At 39.3% G+C, this 20,389-nt stretch overlaps 1 protein-coding gene across 24 annotated transcripts in view; it reads right to left on the bottom strand.

Annotated features, from left to right (window-relative positions):
• BICC1 (BicC family RNA binding protein 1) overlaps positions 1-20,389 on the bottom strand; it is a 335,849-nt gene that overhangs the window by 220,740 nt on the left and 94,720 nt on the right. The window lies entirely within an intron of this gene.

Genomic DNA, 20,389 nt, shown 5'->3' with positions numbered 1-20,389 from the left:
GCCAGCAAGATAAAAGGTCAGCATCCAAACCTAATGACACAACTGCCTGGGGGCACGTCAACTCAGCCACCTATTGGGCTGTTTTTATCTCCAAAGCTAAAAATAATTTCAAGGCACCCCTGCTCAATGATACAATTGCTCGGCAATGAAAATCACATACCAGGGCGCAAAGACCAGAAAAAAAAAAAAAAAAAAAATTCTAGTGACACAGAGGGAGCTCTTCTTTAAAAATAGATTTTAGAATCAAAAATATTTTCAAAGGTCTGTCAAGCAAGGAAAATCAACACCCCTTTCACCCACGGGGAATTCCTTCATGACTTAAAATTCATCAGTTCAAATTTCATAATACAATTATACTTTATGACAGGAACATCCTTGAAGACACTCATTTTGCTCATGACAAATGTTTTACGTCACAACTTCGAAATGCCCCTTCATGCCAAGTCCAGCCAAACAAACTTCACAGAATAGCTTTTTAACCTCTGAATGAATAAAAGGGGGGCAACTTCCTTTGTTCAACCCAAATTATAATTATATTCCCAGAAAAACATTCAAAATTTAACCAGGATCTTGCACTTTCAGCAATGTTATGATTTGAGGTGGGATGGGAGGCAGGGATCAGGAGCTTGCACACTCATTGGCACCAAAATCTTTGGTGTTTTTTCATGACAAGTGTTTATGTACAAGAAACTCCAAATCTGAGCCTGATTTTCCCCTAAATCCTGATCCATGTCCATTTCCCAAGCCCACAAGGACCTCTGCTTGGATCCTTGGCAGTCCCAGTCTCAGGTGCAAACCATGGTGGGTCCCACTCATCTGCCCTTTGCTGCCCATTTCATTTCCAGGTGGCTATGTTTCTTTTGCAGACTCCATGCAAGCAAAGCTGTCAAGTCCACAGAAGCCCATCAAGGGACAGCAATATATTTCACCAAAAGCATTCTTTGCCCTCCCCCAAACAGGGGGCCTTCTATGTTCAAATGTGGGCATTCCATTCTCAAACTTACTCTAAATTCTCAGTATTAAAATAGAAACTCCTGGAGCTCCGGCTGTGGCACAACAGGATCGGTGGTGTCTCTGTAGGGCCAAGATGCAGGTTTGATCCCCAGCCAGGCACAGTGGGTTAAAGGATCACACATTGCTGCAGCTGCGGGGTAGGTTGCAACTGTGACTCAGATGTGATCCCTGGTCTGGGAACTCCATAGGCCATGGGATATATATATATAGAGAGAGAGAATCAAAAATAAATAAAATAGAAACTCCTTTTAAAGTGAGAGGTTGGAAGAAAAGGAGGTTTGTGGAGTATTTCTTTCTCAGTATAAACTGAGGCCCAGAAGACATTCATTTTATGGAGTTCCCTAATGGCCTAGTGGGTTAAGGATCTGGCATTGTCACTGCTGTTGCAGGGGGGGTTCGATTCCTGGCCCAGGAATGTCCTCATGCCATGGGCGTGGCCAAAGAAAAAAAAGAAGAAGAAGATGTTCATTTTACAGACCCAGAAAAGAAAAAGAAGTTCTCTCATTCCACAAATATTTAAGTCCCGTGCTGGTGAATCAGGCCCTGGCTTCCTTCAAAGCCACCCAACTAGACAGATAAAGACAGAAAATTAAAATTAAGTTTTAGGGACCAACTTTCCCAGAGATCTTTCCACAGTCACAACTCAATCCGAATTAAATTTATTAGAAATGTAATTTAGCTATTCTTAATCTGGGTGATGCACCAACAAACTAGTCATTCTACTCTCAACCCAGTGCTAGAGATGGGTAGCCTCTATTAGGACTGAAGAATAAAGGTTGCTCCCAGGGAGACCACTGAGCCCTGGACTGCAAGAAAAAATATGAAGGATGATAGTATCTTGACCCATGGTTTTCTTTTCATTATGTTTGGAGGGGAAAACACTGCCTGTGAAATGAGCCAGCCCAGACCAGACTTGATGGCATGGTGTGCCGTGACCTTTGAAGTCTGATTCTGTTCTGTGGTAAAGGTTCGACTGAGCCTTCACATCCTTATACACGGATACACCTGCCTCTTTTTTATTCACAGTAACATGAACACACACATACTGACTTTGCAGGCTTTTTCTAACTGTCTTTCCAACATGACTTCTGCCTGATGTTCCAACATTTAATCGTTTGATTGTAAAAACCCTGGATTCTTCCTGCCAATGAAAGCAACTGTCTTTATTTTCATGACACAGAACTCCAGGAATAAATCACTTCAATACTACTGAAACCTGGCTTCATGGATTGTGCAGGTAAAGCATTTCATATTTTATGCTGAACAATTCATTTTTTATGTTTATTATAATTTCTCCAATGCTTTGCCATATTTTGTTTCATATTTTTGCTTCACAAGAAATATGGGATGGCAAAAGCCATGGCCAATAAAAACAGCAAAAGTTGAAACAGGTGTAAACTATTATGGTCTCCTAAACTACAGGGCAAGTTTAGTTAATTACTGAATTAAAGGGGGGGGGATGATTGATTTTAAATTCTTCACAGGGCCTATGGAAACTTATTTAAATATCCTTTTCATTCTGAAATGCTTTTCCATAACATCTGATGCTTTCATCAGCCAAATCTAAAAACACAAGGGCTATGTATTTCATATTTAAATTTAGTAAGGAATATCTTTAAACATTCCTTTGAAAAGCAATGGATTCTTTTCATCCTTATAAAATCTAAGAAAAACCAAATTCAAATTACAAAAAGTGATTAAAAAATAATTCTTCAAATCTGTAAGGATTCAAGGCATTCCTCCCTTTTTTTCCCCACACAACCCAACTGTCACACATTTACAACTAAGAAGACTGGCAATCTAAAATTCGCCTGAGAAGTTCCCATTGTGGCTCAGTGGTTAACGAATCCGACTAGGAATCACGAGGTTTCGGGTTCACATCCCTGGCCTTGCTCAGTGGGTTAAGGATCCAGCGTTGCCATGAGCTGTGGTGTAGGTTGTGGATGCGGCTCGGATCCCGCATTGCTGTGGCTCTGGCGTCGGCCAGCGGCTACAGTTCTAATTAGACCCCTAGCCTGGGAACTTCCATATGCCATGGGAAGCGGCGCTAGAAAACGCAAAAAGATCAAAAAATAAAATAAAGTAAAAAATAAAATTTGCCTGAAAGATAAATGTAGCTAGTCTGATTCTCCTGCAAAAAATATTTTACTAACAATTTTTTTACAACATTCACATATTTTTTTTTAATTAACCAATGTGGCATGTTACTAAATTTTTTTTTAATTTTTTTTTTTTTTTTTTTGGCCACCCCACAGCATATGGAGTCCCAGGCAAGGGATCAGATCTGAGCCACAGTTGTGACCTAAGCCACAGTTCCAGCAATGCCAGATCCTTAACCCACTGTGCCGGGCTAGGAGTCAAACCTGTGTCCCAGTGCTCCAGAGATGCCGCTGATCCTGCTGCACCACAGAGGGAACTCCAAAACATTTATTTTATCTACTTAATCCATAATGCTAAAAGAGCTCTACCAGATTTTTATTCATATATTCCTGTTTTCAGAAAATTTCTCTGCCATTTGGCAGATTCCACTGAAAGAGGAATCAGCTAAAGAAGTAGACAATGCAGTTTCTATATACTCCCAGAGAATTTTTATGTTCAGGAATCATATCTAACATTCTAGAATGCCAGGCAAAGCTCTGAGAACTGAAGAAATAGTGGACATTAAGATATTTTTTTGTTTTTTCTTTTCTTTTCTTTTCTTTTTTTTGTCTTTTGTATTTTTGAGGGCCGCACCCGTGGCATATGGAGGTTCCCAGGCTAGGGGTCAAATCAGAGCTGCAGCTGCAGGCCTACACCACAGCCACAGCAACATGGTTCCAAGCCACTTCTATGACCTATGCTGCACATTGCGGCAATGCTGGATCCTTAACCCACTGAGCGAGACCAGGGATCGAACCCACATCCTCATGGATACTAGTCAGGTTCATAATCTGCTGAGCCACAATAGGAAGTCCTAAATCAGGTTTTTAAGTTTCTTCAATCCTTAATTAAAATCATTCAATCACTCTAGCCAACTGAAGAATATCTCCAGGTTGAAACTCCAATAATAAATAGTGTCATTGGAAGGTTGTATACGACAGTGTGAGGAGGTTCAGACTGCATCTTTCCTAAAACTCCCTACCTGCTTCCCAGAGTCCACTGAGAACAAATCAAATTCACTTACCCTGAAAAAAATAATAATTTTTATCTTAACTGTGGCTTGATATTTAAAGATGGTTTTCTTCAGCTTCAGATTGTTTTTCCTTAGCCGATGCATTGGTGGTATATTGGTTAGCATAGCTTCCTCCCCAGATTTTTTTTCCCTTAAATATGGTTTTATTTTTGTAGTTAAAAAAATTTCCATGTTCCAAATGCAATAAATTGTTTATGGAGACTATAAAACAAGACATAAAAATGATCAGTTCTGTATTTAAGTATAGATGTATGCATATACATCCAAATGTGAAGACTTAAAGGATAAACACCAAAATATTAGCGGGTGTTATTTATAGTGGTTGAATTATTGGGTCATGTGTTGCTTCCTCCTTTGCATTTTTTTCAGAATGCCTTTAGATAGTCTGAGTAAATAGCTTTTAATAGCCTTTAATTAGGAATAAAATCAGGTAAAAATCATCTGAAATCCTTCTTCCTATTTGAGAAGAAGGTTTTACCACTACTGGTTGGGTCACAGCCTCATTTTCAGCTCACAGTGTATAAGGTTATGAGGAAAAAATCTGAAGGTCAAATGTGAATATAATCTACCTAAGGAGACAAATGACTAATGTAATAGCAGAGACGGACAATGGTCAATAAAATCACACTGAGCATTTAACATTACAGGCCTTAGTTAACCTAATACTTTCTAGATTGAAATACTGATTATGTGTAACTAACTCTGAGTAAAGGTTTAACAACTTAACGGCTATAGTAAGAAATTTCACAGCTGAGGATTTCCCATCCCAGCTCAGCGGAAATGAATCTGACTATCATCCACGAGGATGCAGGTTCAATCCCTGGCCTTGCTCAGTGGGTTAAGGATCCGGCATTGCTGTGAGCTGCAGTGTAGGTTGCAGCTACGGCTAGGATCCTGCGTTGCCCTTGGCTGTGGCGTAGGCCAGCAGCTACAGCTCCAATTCAACCCCTAGCCTGGGAACTTCCATATTCCATGGATGTGGCCCTAAAAAGACAAAAGAAAGAAACTTCACAGCTGAAATACTAAACAATCCAATATCTGAAAAACCTCTGTGATTCACATCTAAATTTAATAGCTAGCCCAAAAGAGATGCTCTCTAAAATGCATGGACCAAAAAGAGAAAAAATTTTACTATATATTTCTCACTATATACAAAGCATAAATTATGTATTTTTTTACTGAAAGGTCACATCAAATGAAACATGAAATTAAAACAGGTAACACCCATTATATGCTGTATTTAAATTTACCACATTCTAAAAGGGCTCAATGGCTAGGAGTATGAAAGAAAAGAGACGGATTATCTATGATAAATGCGGCTAAGAGCATGGGCGAGGAACTGAACTACACCTATACAGACAATCCAAGACACCCACTGAGATTTTTTTTTTTTAATTTCATTTCCCACCAAACTTTCAACAGAACTAATCAGAATAACAAAGATTATGACGGGGGTGAGCAGCCCTGACCTATTCTAACAATGGAGACCACCACTGCCTCTTTAAAGTTTATACCTGCTGACTCTCACAGTTAAATCCTTGGCAGACTACACTTTGTCAAAATTCAGATTTTTTTTTTTTCATGTTAAATCTCTTAGGGCAATAAAGCTCTGCCAATATTATAATGCCAGGGACAATCTAAGATGGTGGTGGCCCTGCCACACACTCAGGGCACAGCATTAGCCTCGAGTAAAAGCCAGCATTCTCTAATCTACGGGCTTCAGTTTCAGAAAGCATCCACTACTGTCAAATATAAGAAAACAAACATTCACAAAAATCTAAGAACATCTAAATTACATTATCCCTTGCTTCAAGCAAACTTGAACTCTTCAACCAACTCTGGCTAAGAGTTTATTCAGACTTCAAATTTATTGGCCTGACAATGAAGACCTTCTCGTGGGCTGATGACCCTAACAGACGTCAATGGACTCTCAGTCCAGCTGATTAACAGAAACTTCGCTCATGTCAAATGTCTTCTTTTCCAACCCTATCTCTTCTTACATAATCCACCTCTGGAGAACCATTTAGTCTGGCCTGTGGTCCTACACACTATTAGACAACTTGGGAGTATTCACATAATATTAGTTCTTTTTTTTTTTTTAAAAAAATCAACTCTTTCTAGCCTTATCAGAAGCTAAAAGGATGTTCATGGCTTTTATATAGCTTATGTTGGTCTTGCCTGAGAGCGGTCTTATCCAAAACAATAACCACTGGCCACCGCAGCTACTGAGCACTTGAAATAGGCTGTTCTGAAACCAAATGTGCGGTAAGAATAAAAAACATAGTGGATTTCAAAGAGAGTACAAAAGAAAAAATTTTAAATCTCATTAATCATTTTTGATTATACACTGAAATGATACCATTTTTATATATTGGTTAAAGAAAATTCTATTAAAATTAATCTCATCTGTTTTTTTTCTTTTTCATGTGGTTATAAATTTGGGGGGGGGTAGGGGGCGCACTTGGAAGTTCCCAGGCTAGAGGTCGAATCGGAGCTGTAACTTCCGGCCTAAACAACAGCCATGGCAACACGGGATCCAAGCTGCAACTGCAACATACATTGCAATGCCAGATCCTTAACCCACTGAAAGGAGACAAGGGATCAAACCCGCATCCTCACAGACATTAGTCGGGTTCTTAACCCACTGAATCACAACAGGAACACCTCAGGTGGTTATAAAATTTTAAATTACACTGTAGCTCACATTATATTTCTATTTCACAGTGCTACTATAGGGGATAAGAAGTGACTTTGCTGCTACCCAAAGAGGCCTGAAAAGTCTCAAGTAGAGAGCACAGGGCCAGGTCAAAGGACTGAGAACAAGGAACACCTCCAAGTAGAAGGAGTCTGCAGCTTGAAACCAAAGCTGTGTCTGTCTTAAGCTCCAGAATATTTTGAGGGAAAAGGAAAATGTGCTTGGTGTCTGGGGAGGTGGTGGGAGGGTTAAGGAATTAGAGTAGTTTGAATAAAATATATAACATTAATAACCATTTCCTTAATATCCAGCTTTGGCCCAGCCCAAAACTATTTAAGAGTTTATGTGGATGGTTATTTAATGGAATGGAATTTATATTTCTTTTGTGTTTGTAATAACATGGCAATGAAGGAAGCCAACTTGTTTTAAATCAGAACCAAATGTGTTCCAGGCATGTTTAAAGTTCAGGTTATATGCAGCAATCTGTGACAGGGTGACCTGTTTGCTATTCCCCCCACCAAAAGAGGTACCAGGATGGGAGGGCACAGAGATGTACTTGCTTTTATCAGGATTACGCCAATTCATCCAAATGCTGAAAGACTCCCTTACTGAGTCATTTAAACAATACTTATTTAGCACATGAGGTACAGAGAGGAGATAAAAGCTGTGGAGGCAGAGAAAACTGGGTTCAACCCTAGGTTTGCCATTTACTAGCAGTGTTAACGCCAAGTAATATAGGCTCCCGAAGGCTCTATTCTCACCTCCAAAATACGCAAATAAGGACTCTGTAAGAATTTTTTAAATGGAAGAGTTCCCTTGTGGCACAGCAGGATAAGAACCCAGGGTTGTCACTGCAGTGGCTTGGGTCGCTGCTGTTGCTGAGGTTTCGATCCCTGGTCCAGGAGCTTCCATATGTCATGGGCATAGCCCCCCCCCCCAAAAAAAAGAATTTAAAAAAATGGAAGCCTGAAACTTTGACCTCAAAGAACTTACAGACTTACCTATAAGTAATAAAATGACTAAAAGGTTGAACATTATGTAAAAGTCACAGATAACAAGAATTCAAAGTACAGACCTGATAGAAAGCTCTTGGGCTGACTGTTCAACATGGGAAAGGACTGAGACATAGTGAGATGAGGAGAGTGAAATCCGGGCAGAGAGAATGCTGTGAATACCCGTGTCTGTCTGTCCAAACTTGCAGTCTCCCTTTTACACGCCCCAGAACACTTAATATACCTCCTGTTCCTAAAAGGAGCTGCAGGTGCAGGACAGCAGAGAGAAGCGGAGCTCTCCAGGGACTGGGTACGTGAATACCTTCAGTTGGCTCACACTGATTCTTTACCAGAGGGAGCACTACTCCCCAGAGGAGTGTTTGGAAGCATGTGGGTGTTTTCTGTTGTTGTCACAGGATGGGGAGGTGGTACAGACACTTAGCATCCAGGGCAGCTCGATAAAGAACTGCTCCACCCATACGGTCAATCCCCTTAGGTGAACAACCCTGGTAGGACATTTCTTTTTGAAATGTCCTTTCTTCAGTAAATGATATTCTAAATAGTGCCTACCTATGCCTCTTCTCCTTTCTGTACCCTCAGTGGCTTAGACTTAAGACTTTGCACCGCCAGAACAACTAGGACAGCTGTTCCTACTTAGGGTTAAAATTTGTCCCAGGGTGCTCCACATGGGCCAGTTCTAATGCATCATATTCTAATTCACGTCCGTCCATAGCTGATGTACATGGTAAGGGCTGCACTGTGATAAGATAGCCATAGAGCAGTTATTCACCTTGAAATGTTATCAGCATACAAGGTCATTCTCTTGCTATTGAGGACCACCAGTCCACAACGCCCACCAAAGCAGAAAAGATTTTGGTTCCTTGTTCTGAAATATGAACAAGAGCAAAACAAAATGACAAAAGGAGGGGGAGGAGGAGAGAAAGGAAGGAGGAAAGGGGGGGGATGGAAAGAGGAGGAGGAGAGGGAGAAGGAAGGAGGAGGGGAGAGGAGGAAAGGAGGACAGGGCAGGAGGACGAGGTGTGGAGGAAGAAGAGGAGGAAGATGAAGGAGGAGACAATGACAAAGAAAGAGACAGTGGGGGATGGGGGAAGATGGAGGAAGAAAGGGAAATTTTGTTTTAATCTACAGCATTATCAGAATGAGAAGAATAAGAATAAGCATTACAAAAAATGGGACAATATTTTTAAAAGGAGAATATTTAGAGAATAAGAAAAAAAATATTATAAACCAAAAACATATCAAAAACAACACAACTCTATCCAATATTTGGAAAATTTTTAAAATCTCCCAGGAAGGAAAACAAGATGGCCTATGTATATAAAATAAGGGAGAAAAGATAATACAGGGTTTTTTTAAGTTATATCCAGGGGTTTCCTGATAGCCTAGGAATTAAGTATCTGGTGTTGTCACTGCTATGGCTTAGGTCGCTGCTGTGGTGTGGGTTTGATCCCTAGTCTGGGAACTTCTGCATGCCATAGACATGACCAAAAAAGAAAAAAAAAAAAAAAAAAAAAAAAAAAAGCATTAAGTTCAATCCAAGAGTCCAAAAACCAACTAACCAATTTTCCAGAAAGAGAGAACATAGATAGAATATAAACTAGATAGGAAATATCAAAGAAACATACCAGAAAATTTCCAGAATTAAAAAAGTATCTATATTGATAAAGCAAACTAAATATCTAGCCGAATGAATTTAAAAATACCCTTATCAAGGCATAGCGTACTGAAATTTCACACACCTTAAATAAAAGCTTCTTAAAATCTTCCAGAGAGACTAGAACAAGTAATAGGCAATTAAAATGGTATGAGAATTCTCATTCTTGCCTTAGGAAGCTACATGATAATGGAGTAAAGCCTTAAATTCTAAGGGAAAATAATTTTCAAGCCAAAATTCTTTATACAGCTAAACTTTCAATCAAGGGGAAGGATACAGTGACATTTTCAGACAAGAAAAGTTGAAAAAATTACTTCCCTACTATGTCCTGGCACTATTAGAAGTTGCATGCTACCAAAATGAGGAATTCAGCCAAAGAAGACTTCCCTGAATACAGAAAATTAAGAATTAAAAACAGAAGTGAGGAGGGGGAAAGAATTACCAGGATGGAAGCAGAAAAAATTCCTTGGATGACAGCTGTGCAGCCATCCCAGAAAGCAAATGGTACAGGATAGAACATGACAATCAGCTTCAAGAGGAAGATTATTTTTAAAAAAATAGTATCTGAAAATTATCTGCTATCTTGGCCATGGGGGAAATTATACTAAAGGGATAGAGAGGATGTGGAAAGAATCTGTGTACTAAAATATTAAGTTCCAGGGGAAAAAACAAGGCAACTGTTAACTCCAGGGAAAACAAAATTCTGACAAAAAGTAAATGAAATCTCTGTATACTCCTGGGTTTGTCAGGGAACAGCAGCAGCATAAATAACATAAACACAATATTGACTTGACCAAAACTTGTGATTTAACTTTATTGGGAAGAGAAGGGAAGAGAAATGGGAACCACTAACTCCTTTCTATAGCACAAGAGTATGTATGAAATAAGAGAGTCAAGAGAAAGCAATAAAAAGAAATGACTTAGAATAAAAGAGATAAAATGGGAGAAATGGCTCAAAGAGGAAAAAGCGGCTGCATCTAAGGAACAGGACACGGTGTTACAGGGAGTTACTATGATTTTCCAACAAGTCTTTTTATACAACGTCATTGTTAAACTACATGTATATATTATTTGATGATAACTTAAATGTACTAGCCAATTTCAGTACTCTGGCCACAGAAAGAATATGAAGAGCACATGTGAACATCTGGCCTAAGACCATTACAGCTACAAGTACAAAGTAGAGCTAACGTCCTTCCACGATTTGTCAAGAGAGAAATTATGCTTTTGCTTAATTTTTTTATCTTGACCTCACAGTATTCATACTTACATTTTATTTTAAAAGATTTCTGGTTAAAGTTGAGTGGTCTAAGTATCAGGCTATGAATCAACAACAAGAAGAAAAAGTTAGTTTATCTCTGCAGCCCTCAAGACAGCAGCAGCAAGGCCTGGGGTTCTGCTATTCCCCTCCCCAGAGGGACTAGGCAGCACCAGACTAGGAATGGCAGGAATAACAGTGGCATTAAGTGAGCCACTCAAGGAGCAAGAGACTGGAGGAATCCTTGGACTTTGAAGTCTCCTTGGCAGTGCAGAGCCCAGTGGGAAGGCAGAATGAGAAAAAGGTGAGACAAATGGAAAGACTGACATGGGGCAGACGATGCCCACATAAGTCAAAAAAGAAGACAGGCCTTTGCACATAATAGATGGATCTGAATGTATCTGAAGATCATTAATAAAAATTCCACAGGCCTAAAGTAGGTACATAAAAAGATGCTCAACATCGCTAATAATTAGAGAAATGAAAATCAAAATTACAATGAGGTACCACCGCACACCATTCAGAATGGCCTTTATTAATAAATCTACAAATAAGAAATGCTGGAGTGGGTGTTGAGAAAGGGAATCCTCCTCTACTGTTGATGAGAATGTAAACTGGTAAAACCACTATGGAAAACGGTAGGGAGGTCCCTCAGAAAATTAAAAATAGAACTACCATATGATCCAGCAATCCCACTCCTGGGCATATATTTGGACAAAACCATAATTCAAAAAGATACATGCACCCTTTTATTCATAGCAGAACTATTCACAATAGCCAAGACATGGAAACAAACTAAACATCCATCAAGAGAGGAATGGATTAAGAAGATATAGTACATATATCCAATGGAATACTACTCAGCCATAAAAAGGAAAGAAATAATGCCATTTGCAGCAACATGGATACAACCAGAGAGATCACTAAGTGAAGAAGTCAGACAGAGAGGGACAAACATATGAGAACACCTGTATGTGGAATCTAAAAAATAATACAAATGAGCTTACAAAACAGAAACAACTCATAGACATAGAGAAAAGACTTGCAGTTGCCAAGGAGGAAGTTGAAGAGAGTTGAATGGATAGGGAGTTTGGGGTTAACAGATGCAAACTATTACATTTAGCATGGATAAACAACAAGGTATCTCCTGGGATAGACCATATTGGAAAACAATATTTTTAAAAGAATATGGATGGATAGATAGATAGATATGTAGACAGATATGACTGATTCACTTTGCTGTAGAGCAGAAATTTGCACAACATTGTAAATCAACTATACATTAACTAAAAAAAGAAAGAAAAATTCCACAAGCCTACCTAATGCTGGTGATGCTCAGTATTACTTATGTATTAAATCCAGTACTAAATGAATGTCTAAAAGTCCACTCTTCCAAGACTTTAGAAATTGCACCAACAGAATGTCATTGACCTCCCACTCCTAATAACTATTATGGAAGTTTGTAATTTCCACCACAAGGAGGGTTCCGTCACTGTATTGTCTGTATACTTTCACTTTCTTCACAAAATTAACCTGTGGACTACCAAATGGACAATTTCCATGGTCTTTCCATAATCTTTTAAGTTGTCGATACATTTAACTATCACAGAAAATTTATCTTTTTTTTTTTTTTTTTTTTTTTTTGGCTGCATGTGCAGCATACAGAAATTCCAGGACCGGTGCCACAGCAGTGACAATGCCAGATCCTTAACCTGTTGAAGGAACTCCTTTTTTCACTGGATTCCATTAGGTCAAATGAGATAGTTCCACTGAGGCAAACCAACTGGACAAGGGCTTTCTACTATTCCAGTGGACTATACTTATGTCAACTTGAAGATGCATCAGAAAGAAGGGTGCTCATGAAAAAAATCATATTCACAGGCAACCCCCCTCTTCCAATCTCATTCCATCTTCATGTTTGTGGGAGCTTCAGAATCTACACATTTATAAACATGTCAGATAATTCTTACACACAGTTAAGCCTCAAGGCTTATGACATCGCTAAATCATGTGGTGACCTCAGTGCTTTTATCTCCAAACTCTCAAACTGACTTTCTATCATCCTAGCAAGTTGCCCATCACCATCTATTGCAGTTTTCACCTTCATCCCAGGATTACAGAGAAATAGCAATTATTCTGAGTTAGGTAAAACGTTTAAGTCTGGACAATGTTACGTCATTCTTGGCATTAAGGTCATGCCAGTGCTCTGGATATTTAGCATAATTGTTACAGCCCAGAGAAGTTTTCAGGACTAACTAAAGGACAGCAGAAGCAGTCACAGCCTTAACATTTTATCATTAAAGCTGTGGGGTACGGGGATAAATTAGGAGTATGGGCATAACATATACACACTTCTGTATAAAACAGATAATTAAGAAGGACGTACTGTACAGCACAGGAAAATCTATTTAATAGTTTGTACTAACCTATATGGGAAAAATGAGTGGACATACATATATGTATAACTGATTCACATTGCTGCACACCTGAAACTAACCTAACATTGTAAGTCAACTATACTTCAATACAGTTCAATAAAATTTAAAAAAAAACTGTTCCCATCCATATATACATATATACACATATACATATATATACATATATATATATGTATATATACAGCCAGTCCTCATTTTATTTTATGATGTAAAGTAGGTAACATTACATGAAAGCATAGGCTGGCTTGTCAGACTATGAATTTTCACCATATATAACTTTCTTTTTCACAAAATGTTTGATTTGGTGTCTAAAAAAAAAAATCAATGAACTTGCTTCTAATCTTCATGCATATTAATTAATCATTCTCTAAAGTCAAGCACCAGAGTTCTACATACATGAGAACATATTTAAATAAGGAACCTCATTTTTTCAAATCATACTCATCACTTCACAGACAACTTATATATTTAGCTACACATTTCATTGCATTATTGTTGTTACTTGGAATAATCATGTTAGACCTGAATCTTTTTACATTTCCCCTTTTAATTATCTTCCCTAAAATATGCATTCCATAATTTATCAGTAGTTTTCATAATATTCCACAAAGCACATTAACATTTATTTGAACTGGAAGTGTAGTCAGATTTAATTTTTTGTTTTATTAAAGTATAATTAATTTATAAGGCTGCAATAGTTTCTGCTGTACAACAAAGTTGCTCTATGTGAGGCTTGTTAAGTCAACACTGCCTCACACTGCATCTCATTAGAAAAGATCTCAAGTATTAGGATAACCAGCAGGGGGGTCCAGTAGTTTTGGAGGACATTTTACTCCACTCAAGGGATCCAGGTCTATAACCTCCAGGTTTATGGAGATTATAGACCTTCAGATATACACAAGCAAGACAGCAAAGGTACTCATTCCGAGGGGATCTGACCTACGATCCCAACAGCCAGCTGCGCAATCCAGCCTTCTGTAAAACGTGTCTCTGCATCCTCAAGTTACTACAGATCAAGGCATCCTCATTCAGGTCACCTAGGAAAACATTTAGGGGAGCTCCTATTTCTCAAACTCAGCAGTTTGCTGCCGATAAATCACAAGCCTGCTTTTAGGAATTAAGCAGATCCCCTCCTCTCGGGACATTCAGTTTGAAAAAGGATAAACTCTGAGGACTAAGCCATCGATTCTCATCTATGAAAAGGATCATTTGTTTTTGTTAAAGCTGACTGAAATCCAACATCTGACTACAATTTATTCCATTTAAAGTCCTTGGTTGGTTAACATGAATTCGTTTTTCATCAGTAGGCAGAAAACCACCTTTAAATGTGGTTTTCATCTCAAACAATGCTTGCAGAGTAATTTTAAGGTAATAGTCTTTGGCCTAGGATAAAAGTTATAACCGATATCGTTACCTCAATTTCCTTTCATAAAATATGTGCGTATATTTACGATGCAAACATGGTGGTCATATTCTAAGCCATAGCTTTATTCTTATTTCCAGAATTGTAACTTTGGTTAAGAATCACATTCTATCTCAATTAAAATGAATGTGCTGTAACAGCATTGCGGGCCTGGGTATATTCACTTTCCTGAACAGTTCTATCTTCTCAGCAGCTTTTTGTACTTTGTTTACTTTGGAAAGTTTAAAACTCATTTTTCTTAAGTTCAAGGAACTTAAATGTCTCAGGCCTTGATTATTCACCAGTCGCAAAACATTCAAGCTTTTCTAAAAAGGTAATGAAAATTTATTTTCCACCTTGAGGTTGACCACTGGCAATGCTTGCTCAAGCTTTGGATGTTCATGATAAAGAGCACCTATCCTGAAATATAAAGTGTAAAAATTCTCTAGATCATCTTTCTGATTTTTGCTAAATCTGTTTAGGTTAATTTCAGAATGGTCTGAAAATAAATTCCTGATATGTAACAAGTCAGACCTGAATCCATCCTTCTTTTTTTTTCTTTTTACAACCACACCTGTGGCATATTGGAAGTTCCTGGGCTAGGGTTGGAATCAGAACTACAGCTACTGGCCTACATCACAGCCAGAGCAACACCAATTCAAGCTGCATCTGCAGTCTACACCACAGCTTGCAGCAATGCCAGATTCTTAACCCACTGAGCGAGGCCAGGGATTGAACCTGCGTCCTCACAGAGACAACACTGTATCCTTAACCCACTGAGCCACAATAGGAATACCCATCTTTTTCATAAATGGTATATTTTCCCAGAGAACTGAAAGATTTGATCTCAAGTAAAGGTTTTATAATTTATACGACTATAATAACACTGGAAGCACCAATAAGTATATAAAGCTTGCACAAATGTAAACCTGAATAATCATTCTGGAAAATTATTTGGTTTGTATACTGTCATTTCCACATACTTGACTCATTAATGCTATTTCTAGGAGACTAGGTCCTAAGAATATAATTCAAAATGTAAAATAAAGAGGAGAAACTATTAGCACAAATACGTTCATTTTAGCATTACTTACTTGTTTCTATTTTTTTATTAAAGCATAGTTGATTTACAATGTTGTGCCAATTTCTGCTGTACAGCAAAGTGACCCAGTCATATATATACACACACATTTCTTTTCTCATATCTTCCAACATGTCCTATCCCAAGAGATTGGACACAGTTCCCTGTGCTATACAGTAGGACCTCATTGCTTATTCATCTAAATGTAATACTTTGCATCTACTAACTCCAAACTCCCAGTCCATCCCACTCCCTCCCTCTCCCCCTTGGCAACCACAAGTCTGTTCTACATGTCTGTGAGTCTGTTTCTGTTTTGTAGATAAGTTCATTTTAGTAATACTTATAATAAGCAAAAGACATGGAAAAAGGAATGTGAGAAGCAAGAAAATGTAGATATAGGCACTTACTCAAACATGTTCAAGTTATTTGAAAAGAGTTTTGATGATTTGCAAAATATGGAGCAGTAAGGAAAAAATTATAATAAAGATGATAATAAACTATCCAGTTAAAAAAAATTTAATAGGTATGATTTTTAAATGGGTCATAAAACTGTATGTGAAATATGACCACAACTATTATTCTTTAAATATACACACAGAAAGGAGGGACAGTCATCAAAAGGCCAAAATGTGTATGCCAGGAAAGAAAATGATTACTGCAGTATATTATAGCATTTTTTTGATTTCTCTCTTTTTCTTAGGATATAGCTGTAGTACTCTAAAAATGACCCCCAAAAGCACAGACACACACATATATAAAGGTGAAAACCACTTAAGAGTTTTTATCATAAATCTGGTCATTTTTTAATCTCCTTTGAGAAAATAAAGACTTTGTGAATTTGTATTAATCCATATGTCTAACTGAAACCAATAAACTCCAGATTTCGAAAGGATATTTTAAGATTAACAAAGTCAAAACAAACGTACAAAACAGTACATCTTGCTCAAATTCTTCAAATGTCTCCCCAAGCTGGGATGCTTGCCTTCTACTAGGTCCTGCCAAGCTCCTCCCACTGCTGTGAGGTGGAGACAGCCTCAGTCTGCCCATTTTCTGGCCCTCATTCCAGGCACACTGTCCCCCTGTACAAGGCAGTCAGCTTAATTGTACCAACTCGGTGGCTATAAACAGAACTCTACAGCTGTGGGGCTTCCAAATCGGCACCTTTTACGAGGGCCATCCCGAGCCAACGAAAATGATTTTGAAAAGCAGGGTGCTAGGTTACGTGCCTGTTATAGCAGCAAGGGCTGAGGGTCAACTTCTCAAAATAGTGCTTTCGTTCGAACCACAAGCAACAACCCCGCCTCACACTCACACGAAGAGATAATGAGTGCAAAGCGAGGAGGGAAAAGTTCACCTCCCTCATGGAGAAAAGGCTATCTTGAGCTTCAGTGGATGCATCTCCAAGCAATGCATAAGCAATCTTTGCCCAAAGAATTTCCAAACATGTAAGGAATCACAAACCAGAGAAGTGCAGGTGTTCCTTCCTACCCCTGTTCTACCAGATGCTGTGAAAGACAATCAAATTCGCACTGGTTTGAGCAAGAATGCTGTTTGGGAGACACTCAAGTGGCTACAGTTTATGAAGAAATATTCCTAACAGGGAAAAAAAAAGTCTCCTCTGCTTGTCACCATCCAGCCCCTGAAATGGAGGGAAACTGGTCTCAGATTTTTTTAAATTTGTTTTTTATTAGGTTATAGTTGATTTACAGTGTTGAGTCAATTTCTACTGTCCAGCATAGTGACCCAGTTATACATATGTACACACACATTCTTTTTCTCATATTATCTTCCACTATGGTCTATCTCAAGGAACTGGATATAGTTCCCTGTGCTATAGAGTAGAACCTCAATGTTTATCCATTCTAAATGGAGACACTCCCTGGTCAAGCAGTCAATATTGATCTGCTACTGTGTCCAACCCTCTTCCAGGTAGAAATGATGGGAGAGGACAGGTAAGTAAAAGAAAATTAAGAAGAATTGTTTAAAAATGATTTGAAGGACACTGGAGTTCCCGTTATGGCTCAGCGGGTTAAGAATCCGACTAGCATCCATGAGGATGCAGGTTCAACCCTGGCCTCATTCAGTGGGTCAAGGATCTGGCATTACCGTGGCTGTGGTGTAGGCCAGCAGCTGCAGCTCCGACTCAGCCCCTAGCCGGGGAACTTCCATATGCCACAGGTGCAGCCATAAAAAGGCATTTAAAAAAATGATTTGAAGGATTCACAGTAAGAAAATCAACATCACTGCAAACTATTCTCTAAAGATCACAACTCAAAACCTGTCCTCAACTTTCTCTACCACCTTTCTCCCACCCCTGCCAAAGAAGAAAAATGAACAATGACAAAAGAGAGGGCAAAGAATGCCATCCTGATTTTAACCAAAATGGCCAGACACGGAACACTGCATGTATTTCTCATCAGGACACCCAAAGGAAGGACTGTGTCCAGATAAGGCCAATTAATATAATGAATAAGATATTTATTAGAGGATATTTTTCCTCTAATCAAGTTTTCTGTGGAAATTTTCATTCTAGGGAAGAGACATGGAGGACACCATAAAACTGCATTTATAAAATTATAAAAGGTATGGAACAAATACAAAGATCTGCCACATTCTAGGAAATATACTCTACATGTTTTAGAAAAACAATCACCACCACCTCCTTTTTTTTTTTTTTTTTTTGGTCTTTTTGCCTTTTTCTAGGGCCATTCCCACGGCATATGGAGGTTCCCAGGCTAGGGGTTGAATCGGAGCTGTAGCCACCGGCCTATGCCAGAGCCACAGCAACGCGGGATCCAAGCCACATCTGCAACCTACACCACAGCTCACAGCAACGCCAGATCCTTAACCCGCTGATTAAGGGCAGGGATCGAACCCGCAACCTCATGGTTCCCAGTCGGATTCGTTAACTACTGTGCCCACGACGGGAACTCCACCACCAACTCACCTTGAGAAATACCACTAAGTGCTATTTTATATGCAGTTGGGAAATCTGTGCACCTTGGGTGGCAGACCTGAGAAACAGAATGAGGTGCAAGAAGAATTCTTAGCAACTTACACTACACAGTCCACAAGGATAGCATGTGTTTAGAAAAGCTGAATGTCCTCAGGGTGACACATAGCTCAGCTCCTGAGGACATATCAGCCTTTCCAAGATGACCTGAGGTGCCCAACGCACAGAGAACCTGGAACAGCACTGTTTTCTAGCTGCATCCTACAACCGCCCACCAGCCAAGCTCAACATTCCACCTGCAACCACAGGTAAAATGAATCTGCTTTTCAGTCTTCAGAAGAGGCCCCTGAGTCACACCCACACTGGCTTTAAGCCTTCCCAGCATTTTATCTTCTTATGACTCAACAGCACCTAAAGCAACATGGACATGCGTATAGTACCTTCAGGGTATAGAATGTGTGACCAATGAGGGCATATTTCACCTAACGGGGGTGGGGGGAGGAGGGGTGTCTGTGTTTTATTCTTCTTCTTCTTTCTACGGCCTCACCTGCGGCATATGAAAGCTCCCAGGGTAGAAGTCCAATCAGAGATGCAGCTGCCGGTCTACGCCACAGCCACAGCCACACAGGATCCAAGCCGCATCTGCAACCTACACCACAGTCACGGCAACACCAGATCCTTGGCTCACTGAGCAAGGCCAGGGATCGAACCCACATCCTCATGGACATTAGTCGGGTTCTTAACCCACTGAGCCACAAAAGGAACCCTGGGAGTGTCTGTTTAGTTGTTCGAGAGAAGGCAGAAGTGCATTAGCAGAAAGGTTCGATAGACTAGAAAAGGCAAGTGAGGCCTTATTGTCAAAGATCAGTTTCTCAAAAGCAAAATTCTTGTGTCTTTCCTCAAGTAAAATATTTCCCACTGATTCCAGGAAAATGGACACTGGTTATACTCCGCAGCTCTGCATAATCTCATTTTATTTCTGCAGATCACTTGCCAGGCAGGTGCTTTTTTTTCCAATGGTTAATCTAAAGAGCTTATAAAACTATGAGGGATTGAGAACAATGGCAAAGAAATGTAAATGCTCAGATGTGGGTGTCACTTTCATTAGAAAAACTTGGAACCCTTTCAGTTAGGCCATAGCATTGTAGTAAAAGGATTTTTCAGTCTGGTATAATTCTCAAGCCTCTTGCTCTCAAATAAGAGGGAATACACTCATTTCCCAAAACATCCATCATGACAAAAGATTCAAGCGCCGTAAAGATCACAGCATACACTATGTTTCTTGGTGGTAACTGGAACTGAAAACAACAAAATTCTTTAATTAAAGAGAAATGTTAAAAGCATCTCTACAACAGGGAGAGATTTGTTTTGAGCAGACTTCCTCATCATGAGTCATTTCATAGATCGAGAGCTGGAGGATGAGAGCCAAGAACCAGCAGACACAACTCCTCAACACAAGCAGGCCATTTACATCCAATCTGGTCAAAGTCTTCCAGCCAAGACGGAGCACCGCTAGGGCGAGGGATCAGCACTGCGTACTTAGTCAGCAACCCCGCCGGTTTGGGAAACTGCCTAAAAACAGCTTAAAACTCCTCTAGGAGGAGTTTTCTGCTCCATGCTCAATCCTCTTTGAGTAAATGTAGCACAGATAAAGTATCATACCATCCACAAACCCAATGAACTGATGGTTACTCATGGCTAATTCCACA

The sequence above is a fragment of the Sus scrofa genome, chromosome 14 (assembly GCF_054392235.1).
Source record: "Sus scrofa isolate SSC_HxYL_T2T_F1_AM1 chromosome 14, Sscrofa_HxYL_maternal_Yorkshire_Landrace_v2.0, whole genome shotgun sequence".
Classification (NCBI taxonomy): domain Eukaryota; kingdom Metazoa; phylum Chordata; class Mammalia; order Artiodactyla; family Suidae; genus Sus; species Sus scrofa.
This window is presented reverse-complemented; position numbering and strand designations above follow the sequence as displayed.